Genomic DNA, 19,789 nt, shown 5'->3' on the forward strand with positions numbered 1-19,789 from the left:
GCCAATGGCAAATCTTGGCACTTCTCAGCCTCCGCAATGGCATGAGCCAGTTCCTTATACCACACGTCTTTCTATACATGCATGCATCCTATTGGTTCTACCTCTCTGGACAACCCTAACACGAAGGACTAGTATATATTAACTTAAAAAACAGAATATAAAAAAATATTTAAAAATCACCTGTAATCTCTATAATTTCTTAGAAATAACTAGAGACATTAAATATATTTATTCCCAATCTTTTTTCTATACATCATTACATAATATCATAATATGCACTTTTGTTATCTACTTTTGCATTTTTTAATTTTTGAGAATATGCTTTTAAAACATTACATTTTTTTCAAAGATAGATGAGATGATTCTTATTTTGTAAAAGTGCAGGTGATACAGAAAAAAAACACAAAGAATGTGAACTACCATTCTGACTCCCATCAGTCAAAAACAGTACTAGGTAGCATGCAGTGGACAATGTTCTGTGCATCCCTAATCCTAGATAGAATAGAAAAAAATTTACAAAAATTGAATTATATTATGCATGCGATCTTTTTTTTTTTTTTTAAGTGTTCTTTTATTTTTTGTGGCTGGCCAGTACGGGGATCAAACACTTGACTTTCATGTTAACACCACACTCTACCGAGTGAGCAACCAGCCACCCCAGCAAATACTTTTCTTTTCTCATCTCATTTTATTTATATATTTACTTATTTTTAACTTCTCAATATACACTGTCTTCAATTACATGACTCTTTACCCATTCCTCTGCCCCCCTCCCTTTCTCCCCTCCCCCCCATCATATCTGTTCACTTGTCTTAAAAGGTTCAAGGAATTGTTGTGACAGTTGTGTCTTCTTCCCCCCATGTTTGTTTGTGTGTTTGTTTATATATTTATTTTTAGCTCCCAGAAATAAGTGAGAACATGTAGTATTTCTCTTTCTGTGCCTGACTTGTTTCACTTAAATATAATTTTCTCTAAGGCCATCCATGTTGTTGCAAATGGTAGTATTTCATTCTTCTTTATAGCAGAGTAGAATTCCATTGTGTAGATATACCACAGTTTCCTTATCCACTCATCTGATGATGGACATGTGGGCTGGTTCCAACTCTTGGCTATTGTAAATAGTGCTGCAATAAACATTGGAGTGCAGGTATCCCTTCAGCATGATGATTTCCATTCCTCTGGGTATATTCCCAGCTGTGGAATAGATGGGTCATGTGATAGATCTATCTGTAATTGTTTGAGGAACCTCCATACAATTTTCCATAAAGGCTGCAACATTTTGCAGTCCCACCAACAGTGTATGAGGGTTCCTTTTTCTCTGCAATCTCACCAGCACTTATCATTCTCAGGCTTTTGAATATTAGCCATCCTAACTGGAATGAGATGGTATCTCAGTGTGGTTTTGATTTGCATTTCCTGGATACTGAGTGATGTTGAGCATTTTTTCATTTGTCTGTTGACCATTCATATATCTTTCTTTGAGAAATGCCTATTCAGCTCCTTTGCCCATTTATAACTGGTTTACTTGTTTTTTGCTGTAAAGTTGTTGAGTTCCTTATATATTCTGGGTATTAATCCTTTGCCTGATGTATATTTTGGAAATATTTTCTCCCACTCTGTTGGTTGTCTTTTCACTCTGTTGATTGTTTCTTTTGCTGTACAGAAGCTTTTTAGTTTGATATAATCCCATTTGTTTATTTTGCATATAGTTGCCTATGCTTTGGGGGTCATATTCATGAAGTCTGTGCCCACTCCTACTTCCTGGAGTTTCCCCTATGTTTCTTTAAGGAGTTTTATTGTTTCAGGATGTATACTTAATCTTTAATCCATTTTGAGTTGATTTTAGCATATGGTGAGAGGTGTGGATCTAGTTTCATTCTCCTGCATATGGATATCCAGTTATCCGAGCACCATTTGTTGAAGAGGCAGTCCCTTTCCCAGTGTGTGGACTTGCTGCCTTTGTCAAAGATCAGATGGTTGTAGGTTGTAGGTGTAGGGTTGATCTCTGGGTTCTCTATTCTATTCCATTGATCTGTGTGTCTGTTTTTATGCCAGTACCATGCTGCTTTGATTATTATAGCTTTGTAATATAGTTTAAAGTCAGGTAGTGTTATGCCTCCAGCTTAATTATTATTATTATTATTATTTTGGCTCAGGATTGCTTTATCTATGTGTGGTCTTTTGTTATTCCATAAAAATGCCTGGATAGTTTTTTCCATTTCTGAGAAAAATGTCATTGGAATTTTGATGGGGACTGCATTAAATCTGTAGATCACTTTGGGTAATATGGACAGTTTCACAATGTTGATTCTTCCAATCCAAGAGCATGGGATATCTTTCCATCTTCTTGTGTCCTCTTTAATTTCTCTCAGCAGTGGTTTGTAGTTCTCATTGTAGAGATTTTTCACATCCTTAGTTAACTTTATTCCTAAGCATTTTTTTTTTTTTGGTGGCAATTGTAAATAGGCTAGCTTCCTTGATTTCTTTTTCTGCATGTTCACTGTGGGAGTATAGAAATGCTACTGATTTTTGTGTCTTGATTTTGTATCCTGCAACTTTGCTGAAATCATTTGTCAACTGTAGGAGTTTTTTTGTAGAGGCTTTAGGCTGTTCAATGTACAGTATCGTATCATCTGAAAACAGGGACAGTTTGACTTCATCTTTCCAATCTGAATGTCCTTTATTTCCTTCGCTTCTCTGAGTGCTCTGGCAAGTAATTCCAACACTATGTTGAATAGGAGTGGTGAGAGTGGGCATCCTTGTCTAGTTCCTGTTCCTCTCCCCATTCAGAATGATATTAGTGGTGGGCTTATCATACATGGCTTTAATTGTGTTGAGATACTTTCCATCTATACTTTCCATCTATGATGTGGTGTATCACATCAGTAAATATTGATTTGTGTATGTTGAACCAACCTTGCATCCCTGGGCTGAATCCCACGTGATCATGGTCTATAATTTTGTGTATGTGTTGCTGTATTCTGTTATCTAGTATTTTGTTTAGGATTTTTACATCTATATTCATCAAGAATATTGGCCTGTAGTTTTCTATTTTTGATGTATCTTTGTCTGTTTTGGGTATCAGGGTGATGTTTGCCTCATAGAATGAGTTTGGGGAAATGACCTCTGTTTCAATCTTTTGGAACAGTTTGTATAGAATTGGTATCATTTCTTCTTTGAAGGTTTGGTTGAACTCTGCAGTGAACTGGTCCGGTCCTGGGCTTTTCTTTCTTGGGAGCCTTTTGATAACAGATTCAATCTCTTTTACTGTTATTGGTCTGTTCAGATTTTCTATATCTTCTTGCCTCAGTTTTGGCAGTTTGTATGTTTCTAGAGATTTATCCATTTCCTCCAGATTTCCAAATTTGTTGGCATATAGTTGTTTATCATAGTCTCTAATGATTTTTTGTATTTCTGAGGTGTCTGCTGTAATATCACCTTTTTCATTTGTAACTTTTGTTATTTGGGTCTTCTCTCTTTTTTTCTTAGTTAGCCTTGCTAAAGGTTTGTTCGTTTTATTTATCTTTTCAAAAACCAACTTTTTGTTTCATTGATCTTTTGTACTGTTTTTCAGGTTTCTATTTCATTTAGTCGTGCTCTGAACTTAATTATTTCTTTCCATCTGCTAACTTTGGATTTCGATTGTTCTTGTTTTTCTAGATCTTTAAGGTGAAGTATTAGATTGTTTATTTGCCATCATTCCATTCTTCTGAAGTAAGCATTTAATGTGATAAATTTCCCCCTTAGTACTGCTTTTGCTGTATCCCACCAGTTTTGGTATGATGTGTCATTATTTTCATTAGTTTCAAGAAATTTTTTGATTTCCTGTTTAATTTCTTCTTGGACCCATATGCCACTAAGTTGAATGTTGTTTAATTTCCATGTGTTAGTATAGTTTCCATAGTTTGGTTTGTTATTGATTTCTAATTTTAATCCATTGTGATCTGAAGAAATACATGGAGTAACTCCAGTTGTCTTGAATTTGTTGAGACTTGATTTGTGACCTAACATGTGGTCTATCCCAGACAATGTTCCATGTGCTGACGAGAAGAATGAATATTTTAAGGTTGTTGGGTGGAATGTTCTGTAGGTATCTGCCAAGTGCAATTGGTCTAAAGTGTTGTCTACATCTTGTGTTTCTCTATTGATTTTTCACCTAAATGATCTGTCCAATGTTGAGAGTGGGGTGTTCAGGTCCCCTGCTCTTATAGTGTTAGTGTCTATCTCATTCCTTAGATCTAATAGTGTTTGCTTTATAAATTTGGCTGTTCTGACATTGGATACATACATATTTATGATGGTTATGTCTTCTTGATGGATAGATCCTTTTATCATTATATAGTGGCCTTCTTTATCTCTTTTTATGGTTTTTGCTTTAAAGTCTATTTTATCTGATATATGAATAGCTACTCCAGCTCGTTTTTCATTTCTATTTGCATGATATATCTTTTTCCATCATTTCACTCTTAGTCTATGTGTGTCTTTACAGGTCATGTGAGTCTTGAAGGCAGCATATTGCTGGGTCCATCTTTTTAATACAGTCAGTCTGTGTCTTTTGCGTGGAGAATTTAATCCATTTACATTTAGAGTTATTATTGAAAGGTGTTGATTTACTCCTAGCATTTTATTGATCTTTGTTTAGATGTCTTAAGTACCTTTTGTTCCTTTCTTCCTAATTTTCTGTTTATCTTCTGTATTTGCTGGTTTCCTGGGGTGGTAGATAAACTATGTTTTTTCCTTATTGTTAGCATTTTTGTTTTGCTGGTAGGTTTTGTTCTTTCTTGATTATTCATAGCAGTGATGGTTGTTTTTGAGGTATCAAACTCATTACTTCCTTGAGAATTTCTTGTAAGGCTGGTTGTGTGGTAGTGAACTCCTGCAGTTTTTGTTTGCCTGAGAAATATACTATTTGACCTTCATTTCAGAAGGGTAGCCTTGCTGGGTAAAGTATTCTTGGCTGGCAATTTTTGTCCTTTAGTATTTTGAATATATCATCCCATTCTTTTCTGGCTTTTAGGGTTTCTGATGAAAAGTCTGATGTTATTCTGATTGGGGCTCCCTTATAGGTGACTTGCTGTTTCTCTCTTGCAGCTTTTAAGATTCTCTCTTTGTCTCTGAACTTTGCCAGTTTGACTATCATGTGCCTTGGAGAGGACCTTTTTGAGTTGAATATGTTAGGGGATCTTTCGGCCTCCTGAATCTGGAGATCTGTGACTCTCCCTACACCTGGGAAGTTTTCTGCTATTATTTCACTGAATATGCTTTCAATGCCATTTCTTTTTTCCTCCCCTTCTGGAATACTCATGATTCAGATATTTGAGTGCTTATGGTTGTCTGTTATCTCTCTTAGATTTTCTTCAATTTTTAAAATTTTTTTCTTTTTTCTTGTCTGCCTGCATTAATTCAAACAGCCTATCTTCATGGTCTGAAATTCTCTCTTCTTCTTCTTCTAGCCTGCTGATTAGACTCTCTGTCGTGCTTTTTATTTCATTGAATGAATCCTTCAGCTCCACAAGCTCTCCTATACTCTTTTTCAAGGCATTGATTTCTTTGTACATTTCTTCTTTCAGATCCTGTATATTTTTTTCTCCTTTCATTGTGTTGTCTAACTGAGTTTTCTTGTATCTGATTTAGTTTCCTTAGAATTGTTACTCTAAATTCCTTGTCAGTCTTTTCAAAGAGTTCCTGTTCTATAGGATCTAGAGCTTGAGGGTTATTATTTTCCTTTGGTGGTGATGTACTTTCTTGATTTTTCATATTTCTGTTATCTTTCCTTTGGTGTTTTGTCATTGTGGCAGGGGATATCACAGTCCACTCATATCTCCTTGATGTCTGGCTTGGATCCTGAAGGGACTGCCAATTCTGGGCAGCAGGAACTAGCCTGGGTTAGGGGTCCTGCGACACCTGTCTTTTCCAGCATGGCTGTCTCAGGGTGTGTGGACCCAGAGGCTCTTAAGTCTCTCTAAGTGGGGAGGACCAATCTGAGCTGGAGGTCCCACAGTGCCTGCCTTTTCCAGCATGGCTGACTATGGGCGTGTGAGCCCAGAGACTCTTGAGTCTCTCTAAGTAGCAGGGACTAACCTGGGCTAGAGGTCTCGTGGTGCCTGCCTTTTCTGGATTGGCTGTCTCAGGGTGTGTGGCCCCCATGGCTCTCAGGCCTCTCTGGGTGGCAAACACTGGCCTGGGATGGGGTCCTGTGGCATGCCGCTCCCGCCTATTTTGGCACTGATCTCATGTCTCCTGTTGTTGCTTTTTAATAGTTGCAAGTTGGTCGCTTTGTGGGAGAGAGCAACACTAGGAACTGTCTACTCCACCATCTTGACCGGAACTCTCTATGCATGCAATCTTAAATAGTGTTGTTGAATTCAATTTTTCTGAAATTTAATAGAAGAAAATGAAACATGTCAAACTTAAGGAATTTCTATAAGTCAAATAAATTTTCTTCATAAGAGAAATTCACCTCTAACCAATCACTCTGAAGGTAGAAAAACACATATTATTAGGTTGGAAGATGTGTTAGGCAGGGTTCTTTTCTGCAACCGTCAGAAAACAACAGGCTGGCTTGAGCAGAAAGAGATATTTTACAAAGAGACATGGTAGCTCCCAGAATGTGGAGAATATAGACTACCAGGTTTTAAGAGTAGTAGAGAGGGGCTGGGCAGTCCCGGTTACACCACAGGGGTCAGTGGGCTACAACTGGGCACTCAGGCCTTGGAACCTTGGCTGGCTGCAGCCACCACAAATGAACTCCCCATCTTTCCATCACTCCCTCAAGATTCAAGCCCCAGGATGGCATGTCCAAGGCCTAGGTGTGGGGAGGGTGGACAGGAAGCCCTGGCCCATGGGCTGCTATCCTGAAAGGAAGGGGCAAGTTCTCAGAAAACCAGGGCATTGCCCAACACAGAATGGATATTTCTACAAGGTAGCCACCAAAAATGTACCCATGGTAACCACTCCCTGCCCTGCATCCATGTGTGTTATTCTAGTATTATCTTCATGCCTATCCCCCCAAAAGGAAATAACGTAAATAAAACAAAACAGAATCAAATCAAATCTTCTACTTTCAGGTGAAGACCCGCTCCCTCCCTCCCACCAGGATGAGGGGCCAGTGAGTCCACGATTACCGTGCCCACCTCCAGACTGCTGTTTGAAGTCCATCTTTCCCTTTCATTTTGTCATGATGTTTTGTCCACCAGGCTCCTGACAGCTCCATCCACAGCACAAATGTCCCTGCAGGGATGAATGAGAGAGAGGGTGGTAGGACTGGCCCACCCTGGGTGAAGGTGGTAAGAGGGTACATTTCCTGTGGAGAACATTAAAATAATCATAAAGCTAACTAAAAGTCTGCTTTTTATTACCACCACAGTGTGGCTGTTCTACGCAATGTCTGTGATCACTCTTCCTCACCCGCCCTGTGGTGTGCTACGTCCCCCTTGACACCATCCTTCCCAGCCCCTGGCATGAGCCACTGCCCCTCAGTCTGCATGGATGTCCACCACAGGCCTCTCTCATTCCAGGCAAAGGGGACCTCGGGCTCCACCACCTCCTCATGCTTTGTGCCCCTACAAACCTGGTGGCCTTTCAGGACACTCAGAGCAGCACACTGGAATCAACTGTAGGTCACCTCCAAACCCACAGGCCCACCACACATCACGTGCCATCCCAGGCAGTAGAAAATGCAGAGCACGGCAGTGCCTCCTTCACATTAGATGCACGTACCCCAATGTCTCAGAGCACTGGGAACCAGAATCCCCGCCAAGGGATAGACCTCAGTATTCTAGGACAGAATGTGTTCACCTCCCATCCTTTCACGTGCATGTGTCCTACCAAAATACACAGGGTGCCACACCATCCATGCAGGTCTTGTTGGTGTGATGTCACCATGTGGTGACTCAGATGGTCCAGTAGCGGGGGAAGATAATCCAAGTGCAGGAAGGAGCCTGAGTACTGAAGACCCTCAAGGCAGGACATGGAAGAGTCACTTCACAGTCAAAGAAAACTCTCAGTTACAGGTGATGTGACTGTTTACATGTAAATCTCAACAGAACAACATGCAAACTTAGAGTTTATAAAGGTTTCCAGAAATAATGTTAACTCACAAAATCACTAGTGTTTCTTCTTCCCAAATATACAGCAGTATAAAATTATAAAGCATGTAGGAATTAACCTGTCCAAAACAGCACGATATTTATGGATTCAATTTTTAGAGTCTAGAAAGGTCATAAAAAGAGTTAGTAAATGGAGAGATAAACCATGTACATGAATGGGACAACTTAACATTGTAAAGATGTCAGTTCACCCCAAAATAATGTAGTAATGTAATAAGTTTTATAGAATATCAATAAAATTATAAGGTATTCTGTTTTTTTTTAATTTTCAATAAACAAGTTCTAAAATGTACATGGTAAAATAATGGTCACATATGGCTAAGAAAAACAAATATCCCACCAGATATTATGCTTGCTACACCATAGTAATAACAACAGCGTAGCAATGGCAGAGGTCACTGGAATAGAATACAGAGCTCAGATCAAGGTGCTGTCACAAAGCATTGGTGAACCGTGTGTGTGCACATGTGCGTGTGCACGTGTGTGCATGTGCATGTGTGCACATGCACATATGTGTGTATCACATTAGAGTGGGTGCCCACCTACTAGGGAGCAGCAATCATGGATGAAGGGAACAGATAAAACGGACAGGGTTTTGGTGGCCCATGGTGGTGTGATCTTTAACTGAGGATTACACTTCATGCTTCTGTCAGATGTAAATAAAACAAAACACACACAGGAACTGTGTGCTGAAAACTATAAAACACTGATGCGAGAAATCAAAGACACCCTAAATATGATACAACCCAGCAATCACAGTTCTGGGCATTTATCCTAGGAAAATAACAAAATTGCATTCACACAGAAACCTGGACAGATTGTTCATAGCAGCTTTGTCTGTAATAGGCCCAAAAAGGAAACAACTGAAATATTCCTCAGTAGGTGATGTCCAAATGAACTGCTACCGCTGACGCACCGCGGAATAAAAAGGAATGAACAGCTGATACATGCAGCGCCTCAGATGCATCTCAAGAGCATTATCACTGAGCAAGAAAAGGCAATCTCAAAAGGTCACATGCCATCTTATTCCATTTATATAATATTCTTGAAATGACAACATCATAAAGATGGAGAAAAAACATAGTTTTCAGGGGTTCAGAATTGGGGGAGGGCGGTGAGAGGCTGGGGGGGACTATGAATGGGCCGCACGAGGAGTCCATGTGTGGAGCAGGGACTTGATTCTGACCGCGTTGGTGGTTACGTGGATCTGCACACACCTTACCAGTGTCATGCTCCTGGTCTGAAGCGGTGCTGTAGTTACATAAGGTATGACCGCTGGGGGAAGCTGGGAGAAGGGTTCACAAGGACTCCATGCACCGTATCTGCAACTCCTGAGAATCTGTAATTATTTTAAAATAAAAAGTAAAAAAAAAAAAGAAAGAAAGAAAAAAGAAAAATCAAAGCTTTAAAAAACAAAAAAAAGCCCTCAACAAGCGAAAAGTTCTTTGAGGACTCTCTGCAGGCCCTTGATATTTGACCTGCCTAGACAAATGCTTCTCTCCTCATAGATCACAAATGTTTTCCTGGATCATACTGTGACTTTTTCCAAATATATTCATCTGTTGCCCTTACAGGTATTTCATAACTGTACGGCCACTGTCCCTGCCCTGTCCTAATTGTCAGTACCTCGGAATGTGACCCTGTTTGGAGATAGGGTCTGCAAAAAGATAAATATGTAAAATGAGATCATTGGGGGGGCCCTAATCCAATAGGGCTGGCATCCTATAAGAAGAGGAGATCAGGAAGGACACAGATATGCACAGAGGGATGACCATGTGATGACACAGGGAGAAGACGGCCATCTGAAAGCCAAAAAGAGAGGCCTCAGGAGGAACCAACCCTGTCCACACCTTGACCTTCGACTTCTAGCTTCCAGAGCTGTGAAATAAATACCTGCTGCCTAAGCCGCCCAGTCTGCAGCACTTTGCTATGGCAGCCTGAGCTGACTAATACACTGGGCAAACTGGGAGATGAGTGGGGAACCTGGGGAGGTGACACCTAGAATGCAGAAAGCCAGCCAGGGAACTGCAACTTTGCTCAACAGAAGCCCCAGGACAAGGTCCTCCCTTGGCCAGGAACTTCCCAGCTACGTCCTGCTACATCATGGGGCAGGGGCCCTCCCCGCAGCAGTCACACACCTCCTGGTGTGGCCACACTTTTCTGTCGGATGGAGGAATTCCAGGACCTCATGCCCTCTGCAGCTTCTCTGCACACAGCATTTCCCCACAAACCTCATTTGTTTGCACGTGGCGCTCAGCTCTGGGACATGCTGCCCAGCCCCTGCATGTCCTCCTTCCCACACCTGTCCCTTCCAGCATGCCTGGTGCCAGGATTGTGTGACTTCCTGCCACCACAGAATGCCCCCTCCTGCCCATGATTGTGTACACACAGACAGCCACCATAATGAACAGGACAGATGACCTTTTCTGGGGCTCCCCAAATCACACTATGCCAAGCTCAGCATAAAACCAGAGTGGTGCCACTTCGACTGGGAGGGAACTAAGGCTCACAGGGACAGGGTGACCTCTCAAAGGCACAGCACTGAGACCCTCCGTGTACACCCTGTGTGTGTAACAGAAGAAGTGTTGAGCTTCACGCATGGGCTTCATCCGTATCACCTGGCACCCAGGACCTGGGATCTGTCATTACAGGGCATCATGGTCACAGCCTTTAACATGCAGTTGTTGAACTCAGTTCAAACCAAAAGAGGACGAGATCTGTCCCAGTGAGGCATCTTCCTCTGCAGGCTGGATGCTCCCGAGTGGCTTTTCATCAGCTTGTCAGCACTTGGCAGTGGCCCAAGTGTAGTGATCCAGCTATACAGGATGTGGCCCTGTCACCTGGGGCACGGGAAGGGCTCAGCCTTGCCAAGTCCAAGTCCGTGTCTGTGTCCAGGACCAGGGAGCACATTCTGGTGATTCTTGACTGGCCAACGCCTTAAGCTCAGCCAGTGCCTGCAAACAAGTGTGGCAATTTGGTCCCTTTCCTGGTTATAGGGAAGCAACAGGTGGGAGAAGGAGTTTGGGTCAGTGGTAACAAGCCCATCAGCCCAAAGCACCCTTCCTTCTGCTCCTCCCAGCACCGGTGCTCTGCCACATGTGGAGTGGAGACTCACCTCAGCCAATGCTTCAAGTCACCCAGCAGAGGGGAAAGAAGGCTGCTGTCCGTGGATGTTCACCATGGATCCACCCCTGCCCCTAAAATAGTGTGGAAATAGGTGAAGACCACCCAAATGAGAAAAGCAAAGGCTGCTACTCAGAGCCTGCTACAGCAATGGAGATGGCTGCTGTCACCTGCACTCAGCAGAGCTGGGCAGGCAGGTCAAGGAGCAGGCAAGCTTCATCGCGGAAAAAGAGACGGTCCAGGGGAGCCCCAGTGGAGGCCATGGGCCTGCAGAAGCCGGGGTGCTGACCAGAAGTGAGGCTTCCTGTGTGGTTGGCTAGGGGAGCACGTGGCTGCCCATGGCTGCTCCTGAGTTGGGAGAGGAACAAAGATTAGGGAAGCTTGAGTTACTAATCAAGTCTTGGCTGTTTGGGGCCAATCATTACAGGGACTATTGTTTGGCTTCCTGGACTACTAGAGACAGCAGTCTGACTTCCTGCAGGTCTGACTCAGAGCAGGTGGCCTCTCGGGCTGGTGATTGAGATGGGTTGGCTTCCTGGGTAGGTGGTTGCAGGCTGTGGGTCAGGGCTATTGTCCATGCATGGTCTGGCCACTGTCTGCTTCCACATTCAGTCTCTCAGTAACAAAACCAGAGACACAGGCAAATAGCCAGGCTGCCACTCTCTCCTGTCCCCCAGCTCCTGGTGCTGAAGAGCTGAGCCTGTGTACTCAGAGGACCCATGTGCAGCGGGGAAATGGCACGAGGCACGCAGACCTGTGACATCCCACCTACTCATGGCAGTCATGGCTCGTGGTTACCTATCAGTAAGAGCCGTTTGGTTCAAAGTCAGCCTTCCTTTTATGGCTGGAGCCTAAAATACCTAGTGTGCTCTGCATGCCAGTGGGCCTCTCTGCACTGTGGCCAGTTATCAGCCCCAAAACTGTTTTCTCTCCTGGACAAAATGAGTGGGAGCCTCCCCCACCTCCTGGTGACCGTGCCCCACCCTGAGCATTGGGTGTTTTTCCCCATCTCTGGCTCAGGACTTCATGGCAGGCCACCCACTGCAGGCACAGTGGTCGGACTGGTTTCCTTCAGAGGACTCTGAGGAGGGAAGAGAGGATGGGAGGGCCCAGTGGGGAGGGACAAAGGTCCTCTGTGCAGCCGAGCTCTAGTCAGCTCCTCAGCCTTCTCCTAGGCCCATCCGTGCGCTTGCTTGCAAGGGCCAGTTTTAGCAAGAACCCTGCTAAGTCAGTGTAGCAAGAGCCTTCCACTCACCACGTCTGGCCAGGTTCCTCCTCCTCCCCCATCCCCAGGTGATGTCTGGCCACCCTGGCCTGCCTTCAGCAAGAAACCTGTTGGGTCAGTTTAGCCAGAATCCCCCTTACCCCGAATGTCACCTCTAGTCATTCCATCCATTGACCCCATGCCCTGCTCTTTGGCAGTAAAATCCCGCTTATGTGTGCTATGTCTGGAGTTGGGCCCAGTGTCCTACCCCCACTGCAAGACCCCATGGCTGTGGTCCCTACACCTATCCTGGATAAAGTCTGCCTTATCTGCTTTAATAAGCATCATGAGTAACTTTTTCCAGGCAAAGAGTGCTCTGGCGGCCGAGTGCCTTGGTGGGGGACACTGCCACAGCAGCTGGCAGTGGGGCTGGCACCACTGGGCACTGACCAAGCTGGCCTTAATGTGCCCTCGGTTGACAAGCTTTTTCCTGCCTCCAGCCCCTGATCTCCCTTTTCTTAGAGCGTTTTCTTTAGAAAACTTATTGTAAATTCTCTGTCCTTTTGAGATGTATGTAAATCTTTTCTTTCTTTTTTTTTTTTTTTAGCAGCTTCTTGCCTGCTTTACAGCCCAGGAATGCCTTTCTCAAGGACCTGGGAACCCTCTCTCTGAAATGCAGTCATCAAAGGAGACAGTGTCATTATCTCTGGCTTCTGGCCTCTCTCTCCCACTGCAATAGCCTGGAATGAAGTCTTCTTGCCTGTTTGATGGGTGCAGTTTTAGCTTTGACAGCTCCATGGCCTTGGCTCCATGTGGGCTATGCAGGCCTCTGACTGGCCTCACCTGCCTTCCAACACTGAGGTCCTGCCTGCAGAGACAGACCAGGACACAGGCAAACCCTGACATCTGGGCACAGCCAGGGTAGCTCAGACAGATGGTGCCCACCCCCCGGCCCCAGGATCTGCCCTTCCCTGCCTCACATCCCTGCCTCGCCTGCTCCACAAAAGCACATTTCTACAGAAAGTACATCTGCAGGACATGACAGCATTTGCTTATTACCATTAGGCCCACAGTAAGATTAGTTTAGGTGAAGACGTAGGCTCATTCCTCTGACTTTTATTTTAGTTCAATTATCTTTTTTTCTTTGCCCTGAAAAAAAGAAAATTCTGACACGTACCTCAATTTTCCACCTACACAGTTAGCTTCTGCTAGACAATGCCTGTTCATGGAGGAAAAGCTCCTGAATTTTAAGAAAAGCCCTAAGTACTTGGAGGCCACAGGTGTAAATGGGGCCTGATTCTAGACCCTGCTCTGGGACCGAGTTATCCTTTTCTCAGACATGCCCATTTGGAGGACTCAGAAGACTCGCCACAACCTCCAGGGAAGGCGTGACATCCAGGACCCATGGTGGGAGCCGGCTCTGTGGGGGAGCAGAATGGAGGGGCAAAAGGAGGACATGCCATCCAACCGCCTGGCGACAGCAGGCTGGGGCCCTGCTTGGGTTTTGTTTGTTTGAGGTTGGGTGTCGGTGCTGGAGTTGAACAGCAATCTCGTACCCAGAGGAGAAGAGCAGGACAGAGCCAGACATTTCCGAGCAGATGGTTTCAGGCGGTGTCTGGTGCTCTGGGCACAGACCAGCCAGGCCTGCAGCCACCTTGCACTCCCCGCGGGGCGGCCACCCTGCCAGGCCACTTAAGCACCTTTGCAGAGCGTGCAGGGCCTCATCCACTCGCTGAAGCGCTTGCCTTTGTTTTCTCCAGGACTTCCCTGCTCACGGAGCTGGCTGAGGGTGACGCAGGTGGTAACAGGAGCTAGAAGCAGAGATCTCAGAAAACCCACTGGATTCCAGATAAAGAAAAGAGGCTCCGTCTGAAAGCTCCTCCCAGGAAGGGCTGCAGGCCCCGCACCCAGCACAGGTGGCCCCGTTCTCACATTCAGCCCCCTTACAAGGTCACTTTACGGTCCTTTAAGGGGACTTCTGCTAAATATTTAAGCCTTGGCCTCCCATTCCTAAGCCATGTGCCTTCTGTGATAGCCAAGAGTCGACGATCCCACACTCTGCCTTGAGGTGCTGCATGGTGGCTGCTTCAAAGTCGGTAGCAGCTGTATGAAGTTTGTGGAGAAAACATGGGAAAAGTTCCTAGAAATTGTTACAGTAATTGTTATTATGAAAGAGAAACTGATTCTTTTTTAAAAGCTTCAGTTGTGATCTAGCTAAAACTTTGTGTTTATTATAGCTTTAGAACTGTTGGGAGGCTGTAATACAGTACAAAACCATTTAAAATACAATAGAAAAACATGTATAGTATAAAATGTTTAAAAGTGGTAGCTGGGGTATCAGTGATGGTTGTAGCTTCCTTTAGGAGTAAAAGTACAAGGAAAAGGCTACTCTGCGTTTAACACTGTGCTGCCGGCAGAGCTGGAATCCGCACTCGCTCCTCAGTGAGGCAAACAGTCCTCCCCGGCGCACCCATCCCACGCCAGCCACGTGGAACTGGCAGAGCTTTACAGAAGGAGCCCGATGCCCGATACACACATAGTTTCTCTTCCTGCAGCAGTTGTCTTCCTGCTGCTCTTAGGGTAAACTTGAAACTCCCCACCTTGTCCTCAGGCCCTGCAGGGTGTGACTTTCCTGGCTTCCCTGGCCTCTCTCCCCACATCCCTGGGTGAGCACAGCCCCCTGCCCCGGCCTTTTCTCTTCCAGGCCAGGACAGGCGTCCTCCTTCCTGGAATGTTTTTCATTATTTTTACTGGGTCATTGTGATGATTAATTTTATGTGTCAACTTGACTGAGCCACAGTACCCAGGTATTGGGTCAAACATTACTACTGATGTTGCTGTGAAGGTATTTTAAAAATAAGGTTAATGTTTAAGTCGGGAGACTTTGGCAAACAGATGACCCTCCACAAGGCAGGTGGGCCTGAAAGGGTCAGAGTGTGCACCCCAGACACACTGTGCTGGCGTGAGGATTATTTGGAACTGCAGGCAACTGAGAAACAGCAGACACAGGACGAGCTCTCTGCCCTCTTCCTTTCTGCCTAAAAACAGAATGTAAACTTCCCCTTGTGAAGGTGTCCCCCACCTCCCTGTATCAGGGAGGCAAGAAGGGAAAACGACTTTGTCACCAGCAATGAGATGGCACCAAGAAAGCGTGTCCTCAAACAGACCCTCACCTTACGCTTGTTTCCCCACTGTCACCTCCCCAGTTTGTGCCCCTAAAAGCCTGAGCACTATTTCCTTTGAATTGTCACTTCTCTAAAATGTGCTGTTCTCTGTTGAGATGCTGTGTAAGCCCAAGTCCTCACCACCCATTGAATTACTCATCTCTCAGTGCCGCGTGTAAGCTCAGTGGCGCTCACATTAGTAACTTCTGTTTGTTTTTCTTGTTAGTCTGACTTCTGTCAGCCTAACTTGCAGGGCCCCATCCAATGAGCCTCAGATGTGTACAGGAAAAAGAATGTCTTTTCTTCTCCTGCAGGCCTCATTCAATCAGTCGAAGGATGTGGGAAGAGGACTGACCCCCGAGGAAGAGGGATTCTGCCTCCAGACTGCCTTTGGGTCCAACTGCAGCAGCAGCTCTTCCCGGGTCTCCTGCTGGCCCCTCCTGAGCCCAGACTTGCCAACCCCACATTGCTTGAACCAAGGCCTCCATATAAACCTCTCAATGGATAGACAGACAGATAGGCAGATAGACAGACAGATTGATAGACACACATCTCATTGGTTCTTTTTCTCTGGAGAACCCTGGCCAATGTAGTCAGACAGCTGTCCTCAGCTAGCTCATTTAAAGGTGGTGGCCAAGACGGTGGCCTCTCTCCATGCCCGGGGTGTTTCTGCAACCTGGGGTTGCCCCGTGTATCTGCTCCCTGATTCCCTGATGCCTGAGGGGACTTGGTGGGCTCTCACAGCACAGCCCCCGAGCCACGTGCAGAATATCTGCTGTGTGGACGGGTGGATGGGGCATATCTACTTATTTTAACAACACACCTTCTTTGATGTAACTGTGGGGTTTGACTAATGCAACCTTAAAGCATAATAGTATTTGGAAGCTAATGCCAAGTTTATTTTTAGAAACTTGAACAGGGGCCTACAAGAGCTAGATTTAGACAGCATCTCATTAATAACTTAAAACTCTTCTAATAACTCACTATTCCATTAATATAACATGAAAACCTCATTACTTATTGGTAACACACTTATTAACTCATTAGTCACCTGAAACTCTCTTCAGGGTGTCCCTGGAAGTGAGGAAAGCAGGAGGTGATGCCCCGGCTCCTCCCGCTCTCCCGGAGCTTAGGTCCTCGTCCCACCAGGGCCCGCCCCACGCCCCCCGGCACTGCTCTCCAGCGCAGCTCACCAGATCACACTGGCTAGGGGGTCTTCCCCCTTTTCCTCCTCATTAGCATAATTCACAGGTATGGAAGGAAATCGAGTTGCACAGACAGAAAACTTTACAAGGCAAACCTCTGCCCCACTCAGCCCTCCTGGAAGTCAGCTTCCCAGTGAAAGGACCAGAATGGCATAAAGATCACTTTAGACTAAAGGAAGACATCAGAGATACAGCAGATGCACATAGAAGTCTTCTCGGAGCTCCCCTGATCTGATTAAGGGCTGGGCTCCCTTGTTAAGTCCCTTCTCTGGGGGAGCTTCCGGCCAGGAAGGAGACTTGCCTATTAGCCCCAGGATGAAAAACTGTGTAAACAAGCCCTACGGAAACCTTTAATACTTTCCCACCCAGGTCCAACCCCCACCCCGTTCATTACACTGACATGTCACCCTCACCCCTGGCTGTTTGGGGAACCTCCTCTTTTGGATTGCTCCTGAAGACACTGGAAGTAAACTTCTTCACAGTGAATCTATTGTCAATTAATCTGCAGCCCCCACCACCACCGCGAGACCTAAGCCGGCAGAGGAAAAGTTTTCCTCCCAACACCAGGGAGCTTCACGTTAATGCTTTCTGGTGGTGAACTCTTCTTTAAAATCTTACAATTGTCTCTTTGTTACTATTCTACAACCTCTCAGTTTATTTTGATTCTTTCACTGCTCATCTTCACACCTTTTAATAATTACCCCAAAACTCCACTCCTTGTTTTGTCAACTTAATTTGCCACCACGTTCTGTGAAAACATTAGTACCTGATGCTCTGGTGCCAGCACAGTGGCCCCTCCTGGCTTTGGCCAGCAGCACTTCGATTTTGATACTGCTGAGGCTGGACACATTCTACCTGTGACCATACTGGGGTGTCAGTGTTTTTGTCTAAGTTCTGCTTCTACAGGATGAAGATCAGTGCACAGCAATGCATACATTGACTACTCTGTGAAATGAGGTCATTATAAACCCAAGTGAAGTAGTTTCCTCATGCAGATTGTTTTGAGTGTTGTTATCACTACAGTGAGTTAGTTTCCCCTATTTTCCCAACTGTGACAAATTCTTGGTTGTCTGGATCTTGGAATGATCTTTTATAAGTACAATCTTGATCAATATTAAGGCTGTCCAGGAAACCATCACCCTGGAGTCAGTCTCCAGACCAAACGTAATATTCTCAACTCCAACCTGCCAAACATAAATGTGTTAAAAACCTGTGTCTTCATGTGCTGCATTTTCTTAAGTGTAAAATGCACTTTTTCCTCTTTATATTGAATCTTTGATCAGATTCTGCCCAAGAAAAATAAAATTTAATTTTAAAAAGCTTTCATCAAACATTAGGGGTTAAGGTTTTCTCTCTGTAACTGGATGTGTCATTAACAAGAATAGAACCGATGGGACAGGTCACTTAGCTCACTTGGGAGAAAATGGTGCTGATAACACCCCGGTCAAGGGTTTGTAACTGCGGTACCATCCCACCCCCCCCAAAAAGAGTAGTGCATACTTGGTCTCCATTTCTTATGTGACACATTGATGAAATATTATATGACCCTTGGGCTGGCCAATTAGCTCAGTTGGTTAGAGCATGGTGTTGTAACACCAAGGTCACTGGTTCAGATCCCTACACAGGCCAGCCACCAGAAAAAAAAAAAAAAGAAAGAAAGAAATATTATATGAATAGCTTGAATCAATAACTCAACCAGCCTTGTGTGGCTATTACTTGTCATAAACAATACAAGACACCATTTCCTCTGCCCCCCATACTTAAGGTTCTTTAACCATTGACAGTTCCGTAGAGCTCAGTGTCTAACCCAGAATCAGTGCAAGAGCATGTTCTTCAACAATTTTTAAGCATGGAGTTTTCCTTTCCTTTCAATTTAATGGTTCTCGATAACCAGACCTATTTACTATGTGCACATGCAGGCAAAGAACCAGACGCAGAGCCAGGGCTGAGGCACTTCCGAGGTCTTCTGCATGAACGTAGGAGCTGGTGAGCGGGTGTGCTGCTCAGCATGCACAGTCCAACCTTTTTCTGAGTTAGCCACAACTGATAAGCAAATAAATAGTAGACCCATGCAATTTTTATTTGGGGGCATTTTTTAAAAATCACAGACAGAACTAAGAAGCCATGAATGTGAAAAGGCAGAGAAAATGTAAATGAGGGCTCGGACAGGGAGAATCAGACAAGAAGGGACAAGAAAGACAGTAGCAGGGAAACAAATGTCAGGATCACAGACACTTTCTTCAGCTGCCCCAAACTGTTGCTGACCTTGGAAACAACACTCTCATGGTCAGTAACTGTACTGTTTCTGACTTTCAGAGTGCCACAAACAGGCACTGCAGTCCTCCTTCTCGGACCTTCTAAGCCCAGCCTTTATGCAGGGCCCGGTCAGCTCACCCTCTTGCATTCATCTGATGCCCAAGGCTCAGGACAGCACACCACCTTCTGAGACCCTCATGCTTCCAAAATGACAAGTGCCACTTTGAAAGTAAAAGAAATGAGAGTACGTGCTGGGCTGTAATTCTGTCACTGCAGAAATGTGCTCTCATGGATTGTCTAGTGCATTTTGACAACAGTCACACAGGTTGATCTGGGAGATGACTGTCACCAACTTTCCTGTTTTTTGGAGAATACTTGGGGGACAGAGAGTGTGCAGTGATGCCCTCAAGTCTCCCTTGCTGGGAACAAATAGTAACACTTTCAGATACCAGCACAAATATCAGAACAAATCTTAACCCAAAGTGCCTCTGAGGTGTGTGCATAGGGACAGAGATGAAGAGAAAGTGAGAGCAACTCAGCTTGCAAGTGCTGATGGGACAATAGCCCTCACCAGTCATGGCTGTATTCCTGATCCCTTTGGTGTATACAAGATGAAAACACTCACACAGGCACATTGGAAGTGTTTGGCTTGGATAAGCTCGTGCTCAGATTCAGGGAAAGAAGTCTGTAGAGCATAGAGTCACTAGTTAGAAAATGGAAGAGAGAGTC

The 19,789-nt window shown here is 44.7% G+C and overlaps 1 long non-coding RNA gene across 2 annotated transcripts in view; it reads right to left on the reverse strand.

The window, feature by feature from the left end:
• The window catches only part of LOC134381272 (uncharacterized), a 38,013-nt gene that overhangs the window by 751 nt on the left and 17,473 nt on the right, over window positions 1–19,789 (reverse strand). Inside the window, exons 2-4 of one of the 2 annotated variants that reach the window (XR_010023926.1) lie at window positions 9,326–9,447; window positions 7,134–7,230; window positions 6,126–6,374 (exon numbers count right to left, since the gene is read on the reverse strand). This is a non-coding gene — a long non-coding RNA (uncharacterized LOC134381272). Of the gene's footprint in view, window positions 1–6,125; window positions 6,375–7,133; window positions 7,231–9,325; window positions 9,448–19,789 lie in introns of those variants that run through there. The other variant, XR_010023927.1, reaches the window with a different exon arrangement.

Source organism: Cynocephalus volans, chromosome 6, assembly GCF_027409185.1.
Source record: "Cynocephalus volans isolate mCynVol1 chromosome 6, mCynVol1.pri, whole genome shotgun sequence".
NCBI lineage: Eukaryota > Metazoa > Chordata > Mammalia > Dermoptera > Cynocephalidae > Cynocephalus > Cynocephalus volans.